This window comes from Thamnophis elegans, chromosome 8, assembly GCF_009769535.1.
Source record: "Thamnophis elegans isolate rThaEle1 chromosome 8, rThaEle1.pri, whole genome shotgun sequence".
NCBI classification, from domain to species: Eukaryota; Metazoa; Chordata; class Lepidosauria; order Squamata; family Colubridae; genus Thamnophis; species Thamnophis elegans.
In genome coordinates, this window is record NC_045548.1 from 49,318,896 (window position 1) to 49,343,771 (window position 24,876).

General features: G+C 39.5%; 1 protein-coding gene across 1 annotated transcript in view; it reads right to left on the reverse strand.

Annotated features, from left to right (window-relative positions):
- Positions 1 to 21,042, reverse strand: part of PAG1 (phosphoprotein membrane anchor with glycosphingolipid microdomains 1) — a 95,033-nt gene extending 73,991 nt beyond the window's left edge. Inside the window, exon 1 of the mRNA XM_032222266.1 lies at positions 20,608 to 21,042. The gene's annotated coding sequence lies outside the window, so the exon portion shown is untranslated. The remainder of the gene's footprint in view (positions 1 to 20,607) is intronic.
- Between the last annotated feature and the right edge of the window lie 3,834 nt (positions 21,043 to 24,876).

Sequence of the window (24,876 nt, forward strand, 5' to 3'; positions counted from 1 at the left end):
GGGCCTTGTGGCTACTGAACCAATGCTGGGTCTTATTTTTTTGAGTCATAGTGAGATTGTGGTTAAGATGTTGAGTTAGTACTGGGGAGCTCTGGTTCAAGCCTACCTTTAGTGATTAAACAAAATTCAGTGCAAGTCATTTACTGAAAGCTTGAAATTGGAACAGAGGAAAGATAAAAAGATATTCATGCTATAAATTTGTTTTCTTTCGAAATTATGCCTAAAATGGTTACTTATGCATTACTTCTCATTTACAGAAATTTTAATTCAGAATCTATTTCAGTCCTCCCTCCCTTCCATTATTCCATTGCTTTGCTAAGAAAAGTGGGGGAGAAGGTTTTAAGATGGAAAGTAGTAGATATAGTACTGTATTAAGAATTCTTATCCACATTTCTTTTGTTCCTGCTTTGAAAAAGCCTGGTACTCAAGGCCATTGCCTGCCCCAACCAGCACCTTCTCTGCATGCTGTGTCCAATGAGAAGACAGAGGCCCACCACTCTGCGCACGGATTGGCTGCTGGGATGCACTGCTAATTGTCCCGGGCGGCAAATTGGCCGGGTTAATTTATCCCACAGTGAATCGCTTGCAGCTAGGCAATGTTGGAGGAGTGATGTAGGAACAGTGGCAGAGAAAGAAAGTCCACCATGAGTTGGTTAGGGTAGTGGGCCAGAGTGAAGCAGTCAATGGTCCCATTCCAGTCTCTACATCATTCACATCAATCAATTCAAGCAGAGTCAGTGAATATAATAGATAAGAACCCCAGGAAGTGGTTTTTGTTCTTTGTTCTTTTCTTCTGTTCTACCAGTCTTTTGCAAACAATAGAATATAAAACATTCTGCACTAGAACTTTGTGTGTATTGGTTGGGGGAGGGGAATCACAAAACATCTCTTAAAGCAAATTAATAGATATTGCAAGGTAGAAACTTTCCTATCAGAGTAGATTTGGATTTAATAACCTAATTTGTGATCACAAGTGATAGTACTGATGATACTGCTGTTCCATTTATCATCCATATTTCAGCACCCAATTAACATAAAACAATAGAAAATTAGCAATCACTGGAAATATATATTGCAGCAGGCTTTGCTCATGAGCAATTTCTTTGAGATATAGCTTAATGAAAAAAGAACTTTATTCCCAACATTATTTGTTGTTGTTTTTTCATTTTATTTTAATTACACTATTTAATGTCACAATTACAGTGTATTGCTAACAAGTTTAAAACATCAACATTCATTTACATATACAAAATAAAGTCTTCATTTATGAAGTTTTTGATTTTGTATAAAACAGCATCATGGTTTTGGGGAGAGGGGAATGGCATTACAAAGGTTTGTTGCTGCTTTCTCCCAAGATATTTTTTTCCCAATTTACTGGTCTAGGTTATAACCCTGGTATTTCCAAATATATATACCGTATATACTCGAGTATAGGCCGAGTTTTTCAGCCCACTTTTTGGGCTGAAAAAAGCTGCCTCGGCTTATACTCGAGTCAGTGAAAAATTTGCCCAAATGGAGGAGAAAAAGGGGCGCCCCTTTTTCTCCTCCATTTCGGGACCCAGTGGAAGTTCTCTGCGCGAGGTGAAATGGCCGGCAGCAGCCTCACTCTCCTGCCGTGGCTTCCGTTTCAGTCGCGCAGAGAACTTCCACTCACTTCCCGGGCTTGTGTTCTGATGAGGGGGAAAGAGAGGACTTTCCTTACGCCCGCATGAGAGCTGGACGTAAGGACTTTACCCCATTGATGAGGCGGGCGGCGCGGATTGTAGCAAGGACGGCCGCCGATCGCAGCCTGGCTGCGCTGGCGGGGACGGGCGGGGCGGGGTGGGATGAGACTCCCCACTCGCCAAGATGGTAGGACTCCAAGTCCCATCCCCTCCACCCGTCCCCACCAGCGCAGCCCCTGCCGCATCAGCCGGAATCTAATTTCCCCCTCATCAGAGCTCGGCGCAGATTGTAGCAAGGACGGCCGCCAATCGCAGCCCGATTGCGCCAGGGGGTTCCGCTGGTTGAAAGAAAGTCCTTCTTTGCACCAAGCGCTTTTCCCTCCCAACTAATTATAACTAATTATATTAATTAGATAGATCAGTGTTTCTCCACCTTGAAGACTTGAAAATATGTGGACTTCAACTCCCAGAATTCTGGGAGTTGAAGTCCACACACTTTCAAGTCTCCAAGGTGGAGAAACACTGAGATAGATGATCCACTGTGTTTATTTTTGGAAAAAAGCGCCTCCTGCTCTGGACTGCCGGGAACGCGATCGCGTCTCTCTCTCTCTCTCTTCCCCCCACCCCCGGCTGTTCCCACCCGGGAATGTTCTGGCGGGCTAGGCGGAGGGTGCGTGTGCGTGCATGTGTGTCAAGGGTGGGGAGGCTAAGAGGGTGAGGTGAGATCCTGGCGGGGACCGCATTTCACCCGCCGAGCTTCCTTTTCCCCCGTCTTTTCCTCCGCTCGCCGACTTCCTTTCTCCCGTGGCTGACAGGTGGGTGGGTTTCCCTCCTCCTCCTCCCTGCTGGACGTGGATCTGCGGCGTGGGTGGCCGTCCTTGTTGCCCGCCGGCGGCAAGTCGCGGCAAAGAGAGGGAGAGGGAGAGAGAGAGAAATGCCGCCGCTCCCCGGCTCGCCTCTTTTTCCCGGGATCGCCGTGATGCTTTGAGTTTTCCTTCTGCGGAGGTGGGGTGGAAAGAAGAAGAAGTGGGGCCCTTCCCCGCTTCTTCTCGGACTACCTAAGCATTGGGTGCGCTGTCCCCATCTGGGCAAGTAGTGCTGACTCATCAGGTGTCTGGGAACGGGTGGGGCTGAGGAGCGGCTGGGGGTGGGGGGTGTTTCACAGAGCGGCTGGGGGTGGGGGGTGTTTTACAAAGGGATGAGGTGGACTGAATTACCCCCTTGTATCTGCTGGCTGCAGCCTTCTGTGTGCAGAGTCCAGACACTGCTGACTCATCAACATGAGGTCACCCATAAGTATGCTCTGCACACACACAGACACACACACAAAAAAAGGAATGGGGGCTAACTAGGGTTAAGGGGAGGAAAGGAAAAAGGGGGACCCAAACAGATAATCTGCTGATTCATCATTTTGGGGGTAGTCAGACTTGACCTCGGATCCCCTTTCTTTCAGCTGTTTTGTCTATAAGCCCTTGTGACAGTTGCTGACCCTTAGCATTACTGTAGCACTGTGTGTATTTATAGGTAGGGAAGAGTGTGAACATGGTAAAAATGGTTTATGGGGTCATTGGGAATCCTTTGGGGAATGAATGGGAGAGCTGCTGGGATGTCCTTATACTCTGTGCACACCGATGCTGACACTCTTGTTTTGGATGGTAAAATTGTAGGTCCTGAAAACCTTAGCTTTATGGGAACACTCCTTCTGTTGCAGTGCATGTTGTCTCTTAGACCAGTGTTTTTCAACCACTGTGCCGTGGCACACTAGTGTGCCGTGACATAGTGAATAGAGAGAGAGAGGATGTGTATAATTAAGGTGACCAGACGTCCCTAGCAAGGCCGTGGGCTGGCAGTAACCGCCGCAGCCAGCTCCCTCCCCCCCCCGGTCAAAGGTGTCCCTCTTTACCAATCTGAAAATCTGGTCACCTTAATCATGAGGTGAGTGAAGTATTTCATTGAATACACCGGTATTGTGTGATAATAATTTGTTATCCAGAGCAAATTTTTACAATGGCTACTGTATATTTAATGGGCACAGGCAGGCTGTATATGTTATTCAATGGGCAATGGCAGGCTGTAATTACTGGACACAGGGCAGGTTGTATATTCAATGGGCACAGGCAGGACACTGGTAGAATGTATATTATGAGCCTATGAGTTTTGAAGGATTTTAACTCTTGTGTTTTAGCTTGGTTGCTGAATGAGCTAAGGTTTTTGTACTTTTAAAGTTATTGTTGATACCATATTGTTTTTATTGACCCTCTTTTCCACTTACAGAGCTAGTTTACTGTTTTTCTTTGAAATAAATATTCAAAAACATTATTGGTATCTATTTTTATTTTTGAAATTTACCGGTAGCTGCTGCATTTCCCACCCTAGGCTTATACTCGAGTCAATAACTTTTCCAGTTTTTTGTGGTAAAATTAGGTGCCTCGGCTTATATTCGGATCGACCTATACTCGAGTATATACGGTATTGTCAAGTATTCACCAGGGATGAGTTTGCTTAATTTCGGAGTCCCACTGAAGTTGGCTCATTAAAGCTATGTAGATAAATTCAACTCTATCATCATATAGAATGGAGTTCTGGCTATTTAAGTGCTGCAGATCTACTTATTTTGCATCTTATTTCCATCTACTGTGGGCCACCCTTCTCCTCAAATGTCAAAATGGAGTCTATGATCACTAAAATATCACCCTCCTCTGCTATAAAAACTTCCTTACATCACTTTGAACAATACCGTAACAATTTTTCCCAAACAACACATCCTAGTTTGCTGTCATGTGTTTATAAAATAGTTGTAATTTAGAATAGAATAGAATAGAATAGAATAACAGAGTTGGAAGGGACCTTGAAGGTCTTCCAGTCCAACCCCCTGCTCAGGCAGGAAACCCTACACCACTTCAGACAAATGGCTATCCAACATCTGCTTAAAAACTTACAGTGTTGGAGCATTTGCAACTTCTGGCAGCAAGTTGTTCCATTGATTAATTGTTCTGTCAGGAAATTTCTTCTTAATTCTAAGTTGCTTCTCTCCTTGATTAGTTTCCACCCATTGCTTCTTATCCTACCGTCAGGTGCTTTGGAGAATAGCTTGATTCCCTCTTCTTTGTGGCAGCCCCTGAGATATTGGAATCTGCATTGTATCAGCATAGTCGTAGTCAACAAAGAGGGTCCACAGATTTTAAAGTTGTCAAGGTTGAGTAACAATGGATTACAGATAACATGCAATAAATAAAATATATATTCTATACTTGGTTTAGTGACAGTGTTAAGGGATGAACGACTTGCCTCCAGAAGTTGTGGTGCTTCAACCCTGTTAGTTTTAAAGAAGAGATTGGATAACCATTCGTCTGAAATTGTATAGAGTTTTCTGTCTGAGCAGGTGGTTGGACTAAAGACCTCGATGACTATTCTGTTATTCTGAATTAGTTAAAAGAAAGCAATAACTCAGTTACAGAAGAGGACACATTTGTGTTTTCATACATTTAGCCTTTTTTCATTTGAGTGGACCACTGCAGATTTTTCTGATTGCAAAGCATAGCATTACTACTATCAAACTAAGTCACTGCTTCTCTCAATCATCTGAAGTTATTCTATCCATCTCTGCAATGCTATGTTTTACAATGTGGCACAAAAATTACTATTCCCTTGAGCTAGACGTTCATCTTGGCAGGAACGCCTCCTGATTAGTCATATACATGGGACAAAAGCAAGTAAGAAAGAAATAACATATATGGCTGGTTAAAAACTCCGAACACATTCATTTTACTAAATCACAGATGTCAGGGGTGATGCAATCTCTGAAAAATGTTAAGCTGATGTGCAGAAGCTCTCCAACTGTCAAACAGCTTCTAAATAACATAAAGTGAGAAGTGAAGAATGTTGCCCTATGGATTATTATCAGTTTTGAAAGTTTTTTTCTTCTTCTTGAAAACATTTCCTAAAATCCAACACCAGGCTGGAGCCAGCTAAATGAGTAAAATGTCTGGCTTTGATGCTGATATTTCAAATAATAATAAGCATCTACAGGACAAAGAATCATCAAAACTATAAAAAGTAACCCTAATATATCATTAACTGAAGAATATTCCTGATTCATTCCATGTGTGGAATGCTTGCTCAGGTGCATTCCCCCCCCCCCAAAAGGTCTACACTGTTGCAATCGTAAATTTTATTAACAGTACTCCCTAATACTGATATTCTTCTTGAAATCATAACTTTGCTTATCAGTGGTGGGATTCAATTTTTTTTACTACTAGTTCTCTGGGCGTGTCTTCGTGGGCATGGCAGGATAAGGTTTCTGTAAAATCTCCATTCCTACCCCACTCCAGGGAAAGGTTACTGCAAAATCCCCATTTCCTCCTGATCAACTGAGATACAGGACGCAGAGAATAGATGGAGGCGGGTCAGAGATGGTATTTATCAGTTCTCCTGATTACACAAAAATTCTGCTACCATTTCTCCAGAACTGGTCAGAACCTGCCGAATACCACCTCTGTTGCTTATGTTAAAGTAACTGCACAAAACAACATTGTTTCCTGCAACTTATTTCATTATTAGAAATCAGCCTTTCTTAGGGTCTCATTTGGGAACCAGTCCTTCATTTGTACTCTTATTTCTTCTTTAATTTCATGTATTGTTCCTGCTCTGCTTTGTAACTGTCTTTTGACATAATTTAATTTGCATTTCTATTGATTGTAATAAATCTATGTGTGCATTTTAATTCCTTAGGTTTTGTTGGATGGCTTGCATTTGATTCTAGAAGTAGTTTTGTGCCAAATGTAGTAGTTAGTAGGGCTGTGCACAAGCTTTCAAGGAAGTGTTACAGTTCTCATCCAGCAGTAGTGTTAGCTATTCACCCTATTTACAGTGATTTCCACCAACATCCTCTGTTCTGGCGGGAACAGAGGTTTAATCCTATTGGTCGAAGGGTCTGACAGCTCCCTTCGCTGGATTGTTCTCACTTGTTGTATTCAATAAAGAGCTGTTGTTACCGTTAAGCCTGTGTGTGCCTATCCCTTACCCAATCTAACACTGGCGACGAAGGTGGGATTGGAAGGCAACTAGACGAACCAAAAAGAGCGTAGCAATCCAGCAAGTACATCCAGCCCGAAGCATCAAGCAGCCATTTTTGAGCGGCAAACTTAAATCGCCCTCTGTACACAAAATGGCTATGCACGCCCCACCGACTCCGTATGACCTAGTCACCGAGCACTGGGAATCATACATGCTACGATTTGACTGCTTCCTCGGGCTCCTTAATTTCTACAGTGTGTTTCTCAAAGAGAAAGTCACCGTTGCTGAGCCATTACACCGTCTCCTGGCCAAGAACGCGAAGTGGTCCTGAGGCAGAGCCGATACTGCTGCATTTGCTTCCACCAAATGAAGCTGCAGAGCAAACAGGTCCATCTGACCTGTCCAAGGAAACCCCTCCTATTGAACTGCACAGGTCAGGCAGAGTGACCCAAAAGCCACCTACCTGCGTGACTACGTTACCAGTAGGATTGTTCCATCTAAGAGGGGAGGGGTGTTAGATATTCACCCTATCTACAGTGGTTTCCACCAAGGTCCTCTGTTCTGGCGGGAACAGAGGTTTAATCCTATTGGTCGAAGGATCTGACAGCTCTCTATAAAAGGGCTGCTGTCAGACTCAACCTTCGCTGGATTGTTCTCACTTGTTGTATTCAATAAAGAGCTGTTGTTATCATTAAGCCTCTGTGTGCCTATCCATTACCCAATCTAACAAGTAGCATCTCTCTGCTATTCATTAGAGCACCTGACTTTTTCAGGCTCCCATTTCTGATTTAGTCATAAAGTTAATGCAACTTCTAAAGCAGCAGGGAACTTAGAATAGCCAGCCTAGTTTAATGAATAAAAGAAAGATGCTATGATTACACAAGATTCATAGCACTTCACACAAATTGTTTTAGAAGCCTGGACAGATTTTGTTTGTAGTATGTTTAAAAAAAAAACTTTGGCTCTTATCTCACTTCAGCAGTGCTGGTGAATTTATGGACTTCACATAGAATTCATAGCCTAACATTTGCCATTTTTTTGGTCCAAAATGTGTGCATCTATATCTGAAAGAGCTTATTGTTGATCCATTTTCTCCACATGGTACTACAGTTTACTAAAATGAACCATTGCATAAGTAATGAATACTCGAGTAGCGATTTCTGCAGCATCCAAAAACGTACCTAACAACTTTATAGATGAAGATACTCTCTACCTGTTGAGCATATTGTTATATTACATTGCTATTTCTTTCTGTGGCACCATTGGTGAACACTGTAGAATGTTCTTTTGTACTTTATCATTGCTCTGTGCAGATGTAGGTTCCTACTGGTTCGGCCAAGTAGATAGTAACTCGGCCTGCCACGCCCCCAAACCAGTCCTCTCAGTGCCCCGTAGCCACCACCATCTTGTCTTTTGCTTCTGCGCATGCGTATCCCTGAGCGAACTGGCAGTAGCAACTGACAGAACACACCCCTGGTTCTGTGCTACCTATTGATTGTGAATGGGGCCATGAATCCATGTATAACATAAGTTGGCAATATATGCCATTGTGAAATACTTCTGTTGGAAGTGAAATAAAGGTGAATGAAACATACTATAGTATCATAGAGGTTGCTATTTTGACATTGTTTAATATGTGTGTGTGTGTCTGTCTGTCTGTCTGCCTATCTATCTATCTATCTATCTATCTATCTATCTGGATATGTATTCTATGACGGAAACAATTATATCACAATAAATATTCATTCTCCGGGGGGGGGGATTCGAAAGATGTTTAAAAGCAGATTATTCATATAAGGAAATAAAGAGTTGTTTCCAACTGGAGTCAGAATATAGCTTCTAAAATTCTTAGAGATAATGGATAGAATCCTAAAATGCAAAAGCCTCTTAATTAGATCAATCACTTTTCCCTCATCAAAATCTCTCAAAATTTCACCTCAGTTAATCATTCTCAACTGGAAACAGATTTTAGACTTCTGCCTCAAGGTCTTCCTGCTGCTTTTGGCTTCTTGGATGAATTGCCAATCCCCTCCCCCCTTCTGTGCTACCAACTTAGCATGATGTTCTAACTAATTCAGCCGAAAGCTTTGGTCCCTAAAGCTATTAATTTCTCAAAAAGGTTCTGTCAGTGTCATATATATACATATTACACTACAGCAGTATTTACAAGCCTCAGCAACCTGAATATTGCATCCAGTTTTCGTTCACCATAATGTAAAATGCCTGGAATATTGTATCCAATTTTGGTTTACCATAAATGGTTGAGACTCAAGTAAGAGTGCAGAGAAGAACAACAAAGATATTTAGGGGACTGGAGACTAAAACATACAAAGAATGGTTGCAGGAATTGGATATGTTTAGTTTAATGAAAAGAAGAACTAGGAGTGGCATGATAGCACTGTTCCAATATCTAAGGGGCTGTCACAAAGAACAGGAGAGGGGGGGGTCAACCTGTTCTCCAACGATCCTGAAGGCAGGACAAGAAGCAATAGATAGAAACTAATCAAGGAGAGAACCAATCTAAAACTAAGGAGAATTTTCTGACAGAACAATTAATCAGTGGAACGACTTGCCTCCAGAAGTTGTGGGTGCTTCAACACTGGAGGTTTTTAAGAAGAGAGTTAAAAACCATTTGTCTGAAATGGTACAGGGGCTTCCTGCTTGAGCAGGGGGTTGGGACTAGAAGACCTCCAAGATTCCTTCCAACTCTGTTGTTTTGTTATTCTGTTTAAGATGCTGGCTGGATAATTCTGGTAGCTGCAGTCTACACATCTTAAAGTTGTTAAGTTGAGAAACTCTGCACTAGAGTTATCGTAGTATAACGGTGGATGTTTTTAATTATTTGGTCTAACTGGAATTAACTGGAATGAATCACTCCCTATGTTTGCCATTTCCATTGCTAAAAGTGATCCACCAGAGCATAGCTATAAGTCACAGCTTCAGCTAGACTGCAGAGTGACATATTTCCATTACCTTTATGATAAGCACGATAAGCATTTTATACTTGCAATGAATGGCAGCAAGCACTTAAGCTAAACTTATTGTAACAAAACATATCTAACCATCTGTATTTCTATTGTTACAAATAACAATTGTATTTTAAAATCATATTTGGATCTTTATTCTAGAAAGTAAAATGTTTTGCACTATTATTGCCTGGTGCTGCAGTGATCTGAAAGCTTATCTACATAGATGAAAAACTGAAGGAACGCTATACATAACTGTCATTTTATAAACAGTTTCAAAGTATCAGCAATAGAATCACAGCACTAAAAGTTTGTATTTTTTAACGTGTCATAAAAAAATCATAATCCAAGTTCTTATCTTTTGTGGCAAAATATTCAAGTATTTATTCTTAAAGAATAAAAATAATAAGATTATTTATAATTTAAAAGTATTAATATGAAAGTAAATGAACTGACTTTTCCATTTTCACATTGGCTAATTGATTGTGCTGTACAGATTTGTACTATGTTCTCATAACGGGCTTCCCTGATTTAATGGGCAGGTGGTTCAGAAGAATAAAAAGACCAAATTTGAACACCAAATTTGGAATACAGTTGCTATGGTACTAGAACACAAGTAAAGTCTATGATTTGTAAAATAATTTTTTATGAGTACATTTTGCTGATAAAAGTCTATAAATTATATTATGAATTTTAAAATATTTTCCAGGCAGAAAAGAAAAATAAAATATGTGTCCTATATACAGGTATAATATTCAACCGTATTGAACCGTATGTTAATCATATGGCTATAATGCTGCAATAATAGTAAAAACCACAAAATGTTGCACATTCTCACGCTGATAACAAGCCTAATAGCCATTCCCCAAACAATTGACAGGTGCAGCCTTTCCTTCTTTCACTGAAAAGACAAGCTTTTCCTTCCTAAAACCAAAACAAGTGGGAGAAAATGAATCTCTCTGCTTTAGTTTGTCCATATGTAGGTTTCTCATTTAAATAAGTAGAAAGTTCAGTGGAATTCTGCATCTTCATTTTAATAAACTTGGTTTCTAGATTAACTGGTCCCATTTCAAGTTGCTGTAATGGAAGTATACATATGGAATGTTAAAAACATAAGACCAAAGCACGGCAATAGCATCCATTTAAATTGGATGAATACTCAAAATAAAATAATATTCAGCTTAAAAAAAACTTAAAATAAAGGTAGGAACAGGGATATTTGACTCCTTTAAAATGCTCCCATTTCATCTTCTGTGCAACACTTCCCATCACAAGAAAGGGGGCGGGGGAATCTACATTACTAGAAAGCCACCTCTGATCTTTGGCCTCTCTGGCTTTAGAAAACTTGCTTCTTTCTGTTGTAGGGATTGTTCTAGTTCTGGAATGAGCAGCTTCCATTTTTTGCACGTTTTTGAGCTACTTTAATCACATACTGGCATCATATTATAGTGACCAGAATTCCAACAGCAGTCACAACACAGATTTCTAACAGTATTACCGCCTCAGCAGCAAACGTGTCAATTTATGCAAAAATTAATATGGACAACACATGTAAAGGAGGAGCTGCTTAATTTATACTGTGAAACTTTGGAACAAATAAATATGTTCAGTTATGCAGTTAAAATCAAGTTCAAGTTACAAATTAAGCAGAGAATCTGATAACGGTATTATTGTTAGCAGAACAATAAACCAGCATTAGTCCTAGAACAGGAATGGGATATGGGAAAAGGAATGGATTTTGCAATTGACTTTTTAAAGTTATCTTAAATTATGCCCATTGTTGTTGGTATCAATTTTCCATATTGTAGACGGGGCATTTTCTGTACATCTGAAATATTGTAATGTCTTTCGTGTACAAATACAATAAATATTTGCTAGAATAATACTCAATAACCTGCTGATTCTCAAACATAATCATACCTTTGCAACAGTGTTTTGTTTTGGAAAAAAACAGCCTAACCATGTAAGTTGCACTATACAAAGCCTTTGACGTAAATGCTGCACAGCACATGAGAGCACATATGGAAATCTCCCAGTGGCCAAAGCAACTGGATCTTGCTTCTGACCCTTCTCTTAAGGCTTTGCACAATCCTAATCAATATATTGCTAAAAAAAAAAGAACTCTCAGGGAAACCTCTCTGGATTTATAAAAAGATATTTGCTATCCAGTTATCGATACAGCTGCTGAGCTGCGGTGGCGCAATGGTTAGAATGCAGTACTGTAAGCTACTTCTGCTGACTGCCAGCTGCCCGCAATTTGATAATTCAACTCTCACCAGGCTCAAGGTTAACTCAGCCTTCCATTCTTCTAACGTCAGTAAAATGAGATTGAGATTATTGGGGGCAGTGTGCTGACTCTATAAACCGTTTAGAGAGTTCTAAACCAATGGTGGGTTGCAGGCAGTACTCCCTGGTACAACCATACTGGAGCCAGCCTGGAGCACCAGGTACCATTCCGGTATGGTGCTCCGGAGGGCCCACCCGCCCATCCTCGCTCCTTACCATCCTTTTAGGTCTTTAGAGCTTCCGCGCGCAGTGCATACAGCGCCTGTGTGATGCTCCGCTGAGCAGCTGGAGCATCGCAGAGGCATGGGGATGCGCCAAGACGGGCGTCCACATGGACGCCGGCAAGCCCATTCCAAGCGTACCAATTGGAATGGGATTTGAAACCCACTACTGCTCTAAACATTGTAAAGTGGTATATAAGTCTAAGCACTATTGCTACTGATCTTCAATCATAGTCCTAATTTTTTAAAGGAATTATTTTGCTGTCAGTAAATTAATATACAATATGAGGTTTTTTTAACTGCTATGTAGCCTAAATAGAGCGTTGCATGACCCACACGGATTCAGAAAAGGATTTTCTTCCCTATTTTTTTCTATGGTTGAAGAATCCAGGTCAACTTAACATTTTCATTTGTGACTGGGAAAAATAATGGAATGCTGCCTTAAGGTCTATAAAGATTAATGAATGAAAGACTCCTGTCACAACAAATAACCCTGTGATTCTTTTAACAATTTCTTTTTAGCTTATGAAATGTTTCCTTCTTAAAAAGCAGGTGGCTGATGGTACAATCCACCAAATTAAAATTATTTTAATTGGATAAGGTGAAACTTAAGTTACTTAATGGAAATTGATGCATGAATGAGCCTTGCCTTTCTTATCCACTGTTATTAAAGGTTCTTCAGCAAACACTGGGTTTCAGATATATTAAGAATAATCCAGGAACATTAATTTTTCATTAAAATAGATTCAAAAAAATAGAAAAACCAATTTACGTAGTTGTTAACTTTTTAAAATAATTCTTCCAAGTACTCATGTTTTTTTAAACCTTTAGTTATAGAGGATAGTATGACTACTATGACTCACATTCCATGCAACATCTATGGGGCATACACATCAGTACCAGCAAAAATATTTAACAATATAACTGATTCTGATTTGATTTCTACAAAGTGATTTGTAATCTTGTACTAATATTATGATATCTTTATTTAAAGCATTTTGGCTCTGTAAAAAATAGAACAATTTTGTAAGTGTAACATGGAAATAGTCAAAAAAAAATTATTCATCCAAATTATATTTAATATATAGCAAGAGTAAATTGTTGTTGTCAAACAAATATACAGTATAAATGCTCTTTTCTTATTAAAAAAAAACCCACTTGTTTGGTTATCTGTGATTTGCTAAATGAACCAATTTCCTAAGTTCATACACATTTAAGCATGTTTTTCACATCAGCAACAGCTAAGTTCACATTTTGGCTGTGTTCAACTTTTTCCTCTATGGAGGAATTCACATGAATGCACTATCAACAGGTGATTGCTCAGCCTCAGTGAAGGCTGCTCACTGCCAACCATAATCCAATTCCACTGACCAATTGGTCTACCTGTTGGAAGCTTCTCATAACATTTAATTAGATCCTGTTTTCCTGTAAAAAAAAAAAGCACTATTATTCTATTTCTGCACTCTAGCCAATAAAGAACAGATCTTTGACTGTATTCTGAATGACACCTTTTCAGGTAGTTATAAAGTGCTATTGATCCTTTCTTAGTGATCATTTCTCAAAAGCTAAAAATACCTAGTTCCCTTAGTCTCTCTTCACAAGTCTTATCTGCCAGTCCCTTCGTTCCACCTGTTCCAAATGGTTCAGAAAAATATGCTCAGGTGGAGATAAGAACCCAAATATACACTATATTGCCAAAAGTATTCGCTCACCCATCCAAATAATCAGAATCAGGTGTTCCAATCACTTCCATGGCTACAGGTGTATAAAATCAAGTACCTAGGCATGCAGACTGTTTTTACAAACATTTGTGAAAGAATGTGTCGCTCTCAGGAGCTCAGTGAATTCCAGCGTGGAACTGTGATAGGATGCCACCTGTGCAATAAATCCAGTCGTGAAATTACCTTGCTCCTAAATATTCCACAGTCAACTGTCAGCTGTATTATAAGAATGTGGACGTGTTTGGGAACGACAGCAACTCAGCCACAAAGTGGTAGGCCATGTAAACTCGTACAACATCAGTGTGTGATCTCACAAATGCGCTTCTGGAAGAATGGTCAAAAATTCCAATAAACACACTCCTGAACCTTGTGGACAGCCTTCCCAGAAGAGTTGAAGCTGTTATAGCTGCAAAAGGTGGATTGACGTCATATTGAACCCTATGGATTAGGAATGGGATGTCACTTACAGTAAGTTCATATGCGAGTAAAGGCAGGTGAGCGAATACTTTTGGCAATATAGTGTATACAAGAAAACATCTATGAATACTATGAGCCACGGTCACACAGTGGTTAGAATGCAGTATTGCAGGCTACTTGTGCTGCCTGCCAGCTGCCTGCAATTTGCCAGTTCAAATATCACCAGACTCAAGGTTGACTCAGCCTTCCAGCCTTCCAAGGTGGATAGAATGAGGACCCAAATTGTTGGGGGCAATATGCTGTCTCTGTAAACCACTTAGAGAGGGCGGTAAATCACTGTAAAGTGGTATATAAGTCTAAGTGCTATTGCTATTACTATCCAATTTTTCGAATTTGTGTTTCTATTTGCCTTTTTACAATCATACAATTGCATCTTACAATTGACTCATACAGAATTTAGTTTGTGAACATCTACTGTATTGTTCCAAGTTCCTGGATAATCTTTGTTCTTCATGTGTCCATCTGATTTCTTAGCAATTGGCATGCTTCTAAATGTTAATTTCATTCTGTTATTTCATCCACTTCTCTAATCTGTCAAAAGAATTTTGAAATTATTGTCTCTCTTCTTCAGCCTTAGGTATCTCATCCAATTTTGCATCATGTACAAATAGATAAATCCCTCTGCCTCTTCATCAGAGTAATTAATACAATGTTGAAGAGTTCAATGGATTAAAAATTTAAGAAAAAAGTAACTGCATCCAGGTCAGATCAAAAACATCAATAATAGGAACAGGAACAGAATGGAAAAGAACAGAACAGAATCGAATTCTTTACTGGCCAAGTGTGACTGGACACACAAGGAATTTGTCTCTGGTGCATAAGTTCATAGTGTACATATAAACAGCAAGTAAGAAGTCATAATCATAGTTACAATCATTAATCATAAATTACAAACAAGAATTGATAAATCATAAGAAACCAAAATGAGAAAATAAAATTAAATTAAAATTAAATATAATATAATAAATAATATTAAGTCTTGGTGAAATATACAAATATAATCAATGTGTGTATAGATTACAAAATATATAAAAAATATCCTAAAATGTTCCTTTTGCAGGTTGAAGAGTCAAGGATAACCTTTTCTGATTCCATCTGCTGAAAAGCTTCATAATGCATGCCCTGCAGCAGACTTGCCAAGAAAGGATTTATGAAAGAATTATGCCTCAAAATTTTATTGTAATATTTTATTATATTGTAAAACTACATAATCCATTTTATTTTTTTTCAATACAGTGCTATTTGTATGGTGTTAATTAAAGATTGTTAACATTTTAATATTTAGATAACAGTAAGAGCATTTCAAATGCTGCATTTTAAAAAAATATCCTTCTTTCATTCTTGAGATCGGATTTTATCCTTCCTGCAATTTGTAAATACATCAACCATGGTATATTCTGGCCTAAAGACAGAACACAAATTATTCAATATTTTAATTGCTCTGAATCCTAATCCTAACAGGCAGACTCTTAATACTTTGCAAATTGATATATACATGTTAACAAGCTTTTTTCTTATCAGCTCAAATAGTTAGCACAAATGATGATAATAAATTGCTTTACTCCTTGCCAGATTTCTGAGTGCCAGATCCAAAGAAAAGGTTAAAGACCTTTCATATTCCCAGCATTACAGTTCAGATACTTATGAATCACTGGCTGTGTACATAGATAAGTAGATCATTAGTTGTATTTAGCTGAAAAGCTTTTCTGTTGCATGACTAGCTTGGAAGTTTTCTCTTCAAGTAACAGTGGGAGTAAGTTTCATGGAGGGATCACCATAAATAAACACCTCCGCATCTATGCAGAGAAAGCTGCAGCTTATGCATGGCAGAAGGAAAGGTTTTATACTGCTTGGGAGCCAAAGAAAATAAAGTTTTCAGCCCGAGAGTGGCATTTCAATGACTGCACTGCAGCTGCAGTTTATGGGGGCATTGTACCTTATGTGCAAGAGCTTGAAATTTTTCTAATCAATGCAAAGAAAGTATATGCAACATTTAATTATGGATGATGTATTATCATTCAACATTTTAACATGATGCTTTCTAGTTGTATAGGAACTACAAATCTTAAAATTTCTAGTATGCATGTGAAAATTTACTTTAAGACCCAAGATCCAAAGTTTATTCTAATTTACTGTACCATGTTCAAGAATTATACATGTATATACGGTAGTATATAGTTTGCTCATTGCGGCATTTTCTATAGCTTATGACTCCTAATTTCTACATTTAATAGCAAAGTTCATCAGGCTAACCTACATCACAGGCTGCTGCAAGTATAAAGTAAATGTAAGATTCTCATGGAATCATTTCTATTATCTATTTCAAGTTATGATGTCATATACTGTTTACAGTTAATGATGTAAGATGGATCATTAAGCACATTTATAAAAATTGTTTCTGAGTAAACCTAAGATACAGTTGCAAGCATAGTTCAGAAAAATTAATATTCTACATCATGATTGATATCTAGCTGCCTATTTATTCTTTCTCCTGGTTTAGAAGAAACAATCCTATTATCAAAATAAGGTAGTTTTTCAAACAGCAGAAGGTACCATATTAGCTTGACCTGTAGGTACCTCTCAAAAGATCCAGAGAACAGATGTTGTGGTTTACTAATTAAACATTGCCAATAATGAGTAGCAGCTATCCAGAGTATACTTTATAGCAGGATCCTTGCACGTTTGTCATTTTGTGTGGCTCTCAAAATCTTGAAGTTGCAGAGGTTGAAACATACTGCTGTATGCTAAAGTAAAATTGAACTGAATTCCTGTTGACTTCATGATAATGTATGCAATTACTGGAGTTTTCTTGGCTACCATATAAAAGTGGTTAGTCACTGCCTTTTTCAAGGCTTTTTTTTCTTTAGATTTCATAGACTAATGTTCCATTATTCCATTGAAGTCCCCCATCCAAATACCAATAAGGCTTGATCCTGCTGTTCAGATAAGGTCTGCTGGATGCTAACAGCAGCTGATATTTCTCACCCTCTTATAATTGCTCTTCATTTTCTGTGCTGTGAAACCAAGAATGAAATGCAGACACAGAGTTCACCTCTTCTATCATACACTGAGTAGTATCAATTTATTCCACAAATTATAATTATATACTTAATATTGTCAAAAATCATCTTGCGTTTGCCAACAAATGAAAGGTTTCTTAGAATGCGCTGTTTGATAATAACTTTTTTAAGGTTTAAAGATACAAAGTTAAAAAAGAAAAAATATTAAGGAAAATATAAAAAGTGAAAAGAAAAAAGAGGCCCGGAAAAAAGAAAAGATATATAAAAATGACTTTATCAAGACAAATATAGTAACATTACTTATTATTAAGGTAACTTATTACCTTCTCTGACATTTCAGTAAAAGATCTTCCCATATCTCATCTTTATATATAAATTATAAAGCCCTATCATTCAGCCCTAAACAGCAAAAGTACATTAAGAATTACCAGGAATAACACATATATTTTAACCCCAATCAAATAAATCAAATTTATATTCCTTTATTTTTAACACAATAGCTTGTCTCCTGTCAGAAATTCCTTACAGGTTTGGCACATCTCTTTTGTAACTCTAAGATAATAAAGCTACCCAAATTCCTCTTCTGGTTTATTATTTATATATCCTCTTTAAGTTATCAAAACATCAGCTGGTTTCATGTGTAAGTTCAATGTAATTTTGCATATCACTCTTGAAGCATATTTTAAAATCCATTTTCACATTCACATTCAGATCAGTCCTTCTATTTCATCCAGTAAAATCTGTTCCTTTTTTTAAAATCCATTTTTATAATAGCAAAGTCTTAAAAATAATTAGTGCTGTTTTCTTAAATGCCTTTGAATTGTTCTACATTCAAATGTGCTCGTTTTGAATTAATGGATCTCTTCTCCTTTAATTATACTATTTAGTTCTTTCTATTTTCCTTTGGTCACCTTTTTTAGTCCCCTTTTATCATTTTTATTCAACAATAAAGATACTTTCTTTCAGTAAGGTGTCTTACAATTAGTTTCAAAATCTTTGTGTATGTGTGTGTAAAATTTTCAAAACTCTCCAAAACCAACATCTGAGTAGCCCTTTTACTGTTTAAGTAAGTTTAAGTCCTTAAACTTGCATGAAACTTCTTTGATCAAGAATAGAAGGAAATTCACACAGAGTAATGAAACTTGCTCTTCTGAAGATGCTTGACATCAATAAAGCCATTAACAAGAAATTTCCTAAAGGGTTAAGAAAAGAAGTATGCAAACCCATTATCTTTTGAAGGTGTGGAACTGTGGTTTAGGTGAGATGACTTTCCTACAGCTCCCATAGTTTTAAAAACCATTAAAGGCTCTTACAGTCTCCTCATGGGGCGCCACTGTATGGAGTACCTATGCGGTGATCCTGGTCATCTTATTATTCCAGAGGGGAATTCTGAGCTGATCCATTCACCAGCTTCCATTTCTGTTTTGCTCATTAGCTTTGCTCTTGTGGAACAGTTTTCAGTCTATCATTGCTTCCCAGAAGCTATTTCTTGGGATTCTTCCATAGTCCATTGATATGCATGAGTTCCCACATTCCAAAATTAAATGAGATAAGTCTGCACAAATACAGCATCTTACTAGTCACAACGGCCCTAAAGTGGTGCTGACAGATTTCAGAAAAATGTTCACATAAATCTGAGGACAAGCAAAGGTACCACTACATACAAAGTCAAGCTGCAATCAGTTAACTGATAGCTGAGAGAATGTTAACTTAGAAATAAATCTAACTGAAATGTGCTGTGACTGGAATAGGGAAAAAAAATCCCTTTGCCATTGTTTACAAAGACTTGGCAACAATCCACTAGATGCTGCACAACCTGTGATCCAATACCTGGAACTGAATAATCCTGCAGCTCTTTCTGTGCTAGAGTAAATTACTCATACTGCATGTACATTACACTTGCCACATGCTACCTTTTCTCCATCTTCTGCTAGAATCACAATGGAGGTTTCTTTCCTACTGCAGCAATCTCATCCCATCATCTTCTCCCAAATAATGTCACAATAGACCTTAGTTCTTTGGACTGCTTTTTACAAACCATTAATTTGGAAATACTTCCACTGGCAATCATGGGGATTATATGAGATTACAACCACAAATAGGTGCAATCAAACAACCAGCTCTTATAGCCTATGTTATAGTTTATAAACTAGGTGTTTCCCCCAGCCCCAAGGAAACACATTACTTTTTAAATTTTATGACTGCACAAGTCTTTAATTAAAGAATGTAAAGGCACCTAAACACAAATTGTTATTGAAATTCATGACTGGCAACTTTCCACTAATTTATTTAGACATTATGCCAAGTTGCATCTACTCTCTCATTTTTTTCTTTCCCTTTGAGCTTTCTCCCCCCCTCCCTTTTCTCCGCAAAGCGGTATTATTCAGTTCTAAAGTGCCTCTCAGAAACAATTTTGTCATTCCCCCTTCGTCTGTACACATTTATTCTAGGATTTTTCCCTAGACCACCCAGCAAGTTTCATAAACTGAACGGAAACACCATTCCACTGCATTTCGCCCACCCCAAGTCAAGCTGCAATCAGTTAACTGATACCACAATCCTAAGATCTAAGAAACGCACCAGCTCAAGAAGTACTTATTGATTTGCAGTGAACTTTCTTGGGGAGAAGGCTAAGACCCCTCTGCACACATGGGAGTAAGTGGTAGCCATTTCTGTACCCCAAAACTGCACCACCCCTTCTCAGTCTGAGTCTTCTGCAAGCCCCAAAACTGTTAGCAAAATGCTGCCCTTTCAGATCAATGGCAGTTCATTCTTCACATGCAAAAAAAAGCCCTTTCAGGGCCAAGCTATTTGAGTGCTCACTCTTCAAATTCTGGGTACATTGCATTAATTCTTGGACTAAATCTTCCAAGACCATAGGATAACTTGCTGGTGGCCACTTGTTCCCTTTCCATTCAGGAATCCAGAAGCAAAGGTCGGCATCCTCTGGCCCCTACCCTCCCTTCCTTCAACTGCCAAAGCTTTTTCTGAACAGGGAGTTCAGTGTTCTGGGTCCCAGTTACGGTTGCCGAATCTGGGGCTCTTGTAGCTTCCCAGAAATGCTCCTGAGCATCTACAGAGCGCTCGTTACTTAGAGCCAGCCTAAGCCACGCTCCCCACCAAGATCTAATGGACCATCCTGGGATCCTGCAGCAGGAAAGCCTCCCCAAGCAGAAGGGGTCCGTCTCGTCATTTGTCGGGGTCCGTATTAAAAATGCCAACCTTTCACGACTTACCGGAATTCGCGGCACCTCCGCTGGACTCCCCGGACGGTCCGTGGCCGAAGATGCTCTCCCCACCTCTCCAGCGTCAGTCGCCGCGCCTCCAGAGGCGGCAGCCGGCACTACCGCGCTACGGCTGCGACTCCTGCGGCGAGAAGCGCCGGGTCCAACGGGAGCCAGCCTGGGGAGCCTGGAGCCCTCCGCAATCTCGTTTGGCACATTAAAACGGAGAAGCGGGGGAGGGAGGCAGGGAGACGATGCCGGGGAACGAGCAAGCGCGGCGCCCAGGGCACCCGCCTCACTCTTTCGCCCTCAGGCTCGGGGTGAAGGCGAGAGAGAAAGAGAGAGAGAGAAGATCCCCCACAGCAGGCAGTTTCTCCGACTCAGGAATTTTGATAAGGGAGGGCGGGAGAAGGGGGGAAAAAACACCCGCACGACTCTAGTGTAATAGCCGCCGCTGCGCCACCGCGAGAGGAGGAGCGCCAGCGGAGTAGGAGAGGACAGCGCGAAAGCATCGCCGACAATGCGCATGAGCGCCAGCTCGCAAGACTCGCCACCGCCGGAACTGCTGGCGGCGTCGGCGGCGTCGGTCAAATGACGAGAGTGGCGAGCTGACGGCCTTACTCATTCAGGGCAAAGGAGGTCGCGGCTGTCTTGGTCCTTCGGTCGACGACCAAGCCAGCCGCTTCCTCCGTCTCGCCGGGCACTTGCGCTTTCCCGTCCGCGCCTCTCCGATCTCGGCCGAGGAGCGCGCAGCGCTCCCCTGAACTTTCCGTCGGAGCAATATTGCCAGCCAGCCTTTTTCTTCGAGGGGAGCCCCCCCCCACACACACAACTGTCCGTGGCCTCAGGTTGCTCAAGCTCGCCTGGCCTGGCCCGTGAAAGATTCCTGCGCGGGCAGGAATGGCCAAGTTTTAAACCGGGCAGATGGTGGCCAGTGCAGCCTTTAACTGGGTCAGTGGGCCGTCTCATACGTCGAAAGCTGGAAGGGCTTATGCGATCATCCCCGATCGGGTGATTTTAATCAAGTCTGATGCACATTGATGATTCATGCAGGCATCCCAGCATCTCTTAGCCATCAGTGATTTCACCCAGAAGGAGAGAGGTATTACTTGTCTGGTGGCAGAAAAATCAGAAGGAATCTTGTGCCACCTTTTCAGACTAAGACATTTTATTAAAAGACAAGCTTTTGTGAGTTGCAGCTCCCTTCATCAGATGCACTACAACACCTAGGCTGTTGTAAGATTTAAACTGGGGTGAAAAAGGAAAAGAAAGGTTGATACATATACAAGTTATCTGAGAGATGGAGTACTGTGCAGGGCAAACATTATCAATTAATAAGTGTAATGCATTACAACCCATTGTGTTTGTTGACACCTTCTGAGATGTGATGATGTGAGTTCAGCAACCTCCTATCCAATGGTCTTCTAAAACACTCACTTTGAGGTTGGCTATAGAGTGCCATGGGAAGTTGATTATGCTTATTTTGAATCATGATGTCAACCTCAAGTTCATTAATTATTGTACACGAAGTTCACAAAAACTATGCCTTTTGAAAAAAAAATGCTAGTTGTGAAAAGTTGCTGCCAGGTTTCTTCAGTGACTTGATTATATCTTTAGAGAAGTTACAGTATTAAGTCACTCAGCAAACATGCCACAGGTGACTTAATTTGAAGTTAATGGAATGTGATTGGTTCATAGAACTCATTCATTTCGTTTTGTGAACTCAAACTAACTACAGGTACTCCTCGACTTATGACCACAATTGAGCCAAATTTTTGATTGATAAATGAGAAATTTAAGTGAGGTTTGCCCTACTTGCCACAATTGTTAAGTGAATCACTGCTGCTGTTAAATTAGTAACACAGTTGTTAAGTGAATCTGGATTCCCCTTTGATTTTTGCTTGTCAGAAGGTCACAAAAAGTAAATACATGACCCTGGGACACCACAGCCGTCATAAATATGAGTCAGTTGCCATGCATCTGAATTTTAATCACATGACTATGGGGATGCTGTAATGGTTGTAAGGGGGGAAATGGTCATAAGTCACTTTTTTCAGTGATATTGTAATTTCGAACCGTCATTAAACAAACTGTTGTAAGTCGAGTACTACCTGCATTGTGGTTTATCAACTACTGGTATTGTAGTTCATGGCTTAGCATGATGAATAAATCAAGACATTGAATTAATTTGTGTTATATCCTAAGCTATGGCATGTTGGGCTCAGTAAATGTCCCAAGTCTGTAATATGAGGGTCCTTAAATTTGTACTTGGAGTTTGCTCTTAGTTGACTTCTCTGATCCGTGGGGCCACATGTGTGAAAAACCCAGACAGGGATTACTTTATGTTTAACTCCCCATTTTGTTGTCCAGGGATAGAAAACAGGATGGGTTACAAAATGGGGCTGCTGTTCCAGCTGCAGCATCTCAGCATCTGCAACATAAAGATTCTGCAGGCATTGAAAAAAATAAAAAGAAATATATCTCTGATGGGATGAGCCAGGGAGTTCCAGCCCTTCCCTGTTCTCATAATGGCTCCAATCCAATCCAGTCACTGCAAAGGAATGTTTTAACTGTCCAGCTTCAGACAGAACCAAGAAGTATTAGTCAGTAATCATAAAAGCTGATGTAATACTGGCCAAATGACATGGTAGCTGGCTAGACATTGTTGGATCATGTTATGAATGGATCATAACATTCATGTAAGACTTTTATCAGTGATTTATTATAAACCAGGTTTACAGTATCATATAAATATAGCCGCCTTATTTATTTATTTATTTATTTATTTATTTGATTTCATTTCTATAGAAGCCCATCTCAACTAGTGATTCTAGGTGGAAAACATCATATTGTGCCATACAATGAAAAGAAAAGTAACAACTTTCAGTAAAAAGTTTTGTAGCTGTTGCATTATTTATAAACTGTACTCTATTAAAATAAAGTAAGAAAGATTCTTGGTGGTACCTCTGTTCAAAAGGTAAGACCAGGAAGCAATATGACTAATCTAGATGACATCCTCTAGAGAAATGCCAATATGCAGAAATGCAGAACCCATCTTATCATAGTGTCTTTTTTCCCTAATGAAGCAAGTTTAGTTCTATCTACAACATTAAATCAGTTTTAATCTCAATACGCCACACGTTATGCAGTTGAAAATTGTGAGCTGGAATATTGTGCTTAGGATTTTTGGAGGGTGGGCTGGGCTTGACTTTTGGTGTCCAACTTCTCAGGTCCCTGCATTTTTTGGCAACATTTTTAGCAGTGGTCGTTTGTTGAATTGATAGACAGTCATGGCTGATTCCATGCCTAAGGCAGCTTTAGAACTTAAGCTGCCAAATCTATTTCAACACCTTAACCATTAGACCAAATTGTTTCTTTCTTTGAGACATTAGTTAATATCAAATCTGATTGATCACTGTCTTTCTGCCACATACTGCACCATCATATAACCTTGTTATTATCAACAGAAGATAAAATCTGGTTTGAATGCATATGATCATGTATGGGAACACTTTTCACTTAGCATTTTCCCTTGGTACACGGGTGTGTGATTACCAGATCCACAATATTGTGTAAAATCACTCTTCACTGTTTAACGTATGTTCTATTAAAATGTGTGGAGGCTATTAGACTATTCCAAGTTGCAGTACTTTGCACATTTCAATGGAAGTCTTTCTTTGACTAAATACATCTCTGTACGTTTCAGTGCCACTTAGGCAACAAACGGAAAGGCAGCCCTTATACCCTAACTGAACTGAAACTAATTTGCAGTTATTACAATCCTTGTACTTTATTTGCAACACACATGGCTAAAAATAATGTTGGGCATTTTCCTTCCCCAGTTATATTCTGCATGGTAAGAAGTATCACCAGGAAATAGGGGAAGCAGGGAGAGAAGTAACTGGTTTATGCAAGACTGCTCATTTGTTTCATTTTCACTAAAACTTTGACTTTTCTTCATTTTAGCAAAGTCTGGTTTGGGTTTCCTGTTTCGCATTTTAAATAGTGTCACAATACAAAATAGCAAGATTTAATTATAGAAGGTACCCTAAAATAAACCCATTTTATGATTGTACATAGATTAAATGTGTGACTGGTTTTTATTGTCATAATTATGTGGCTCATCATTTAATGAAATAATTAATTGTTACTGGGCAACTAATGGCTTTGTATGCATATGTGAGACACTCTGTGCTTGCAGAGAATCTATTTGAAAATTCTATTGTGTTCAACATGACTGGGGATGTGCATTTTGGATACTGACTTTTTTTAATCCGACAA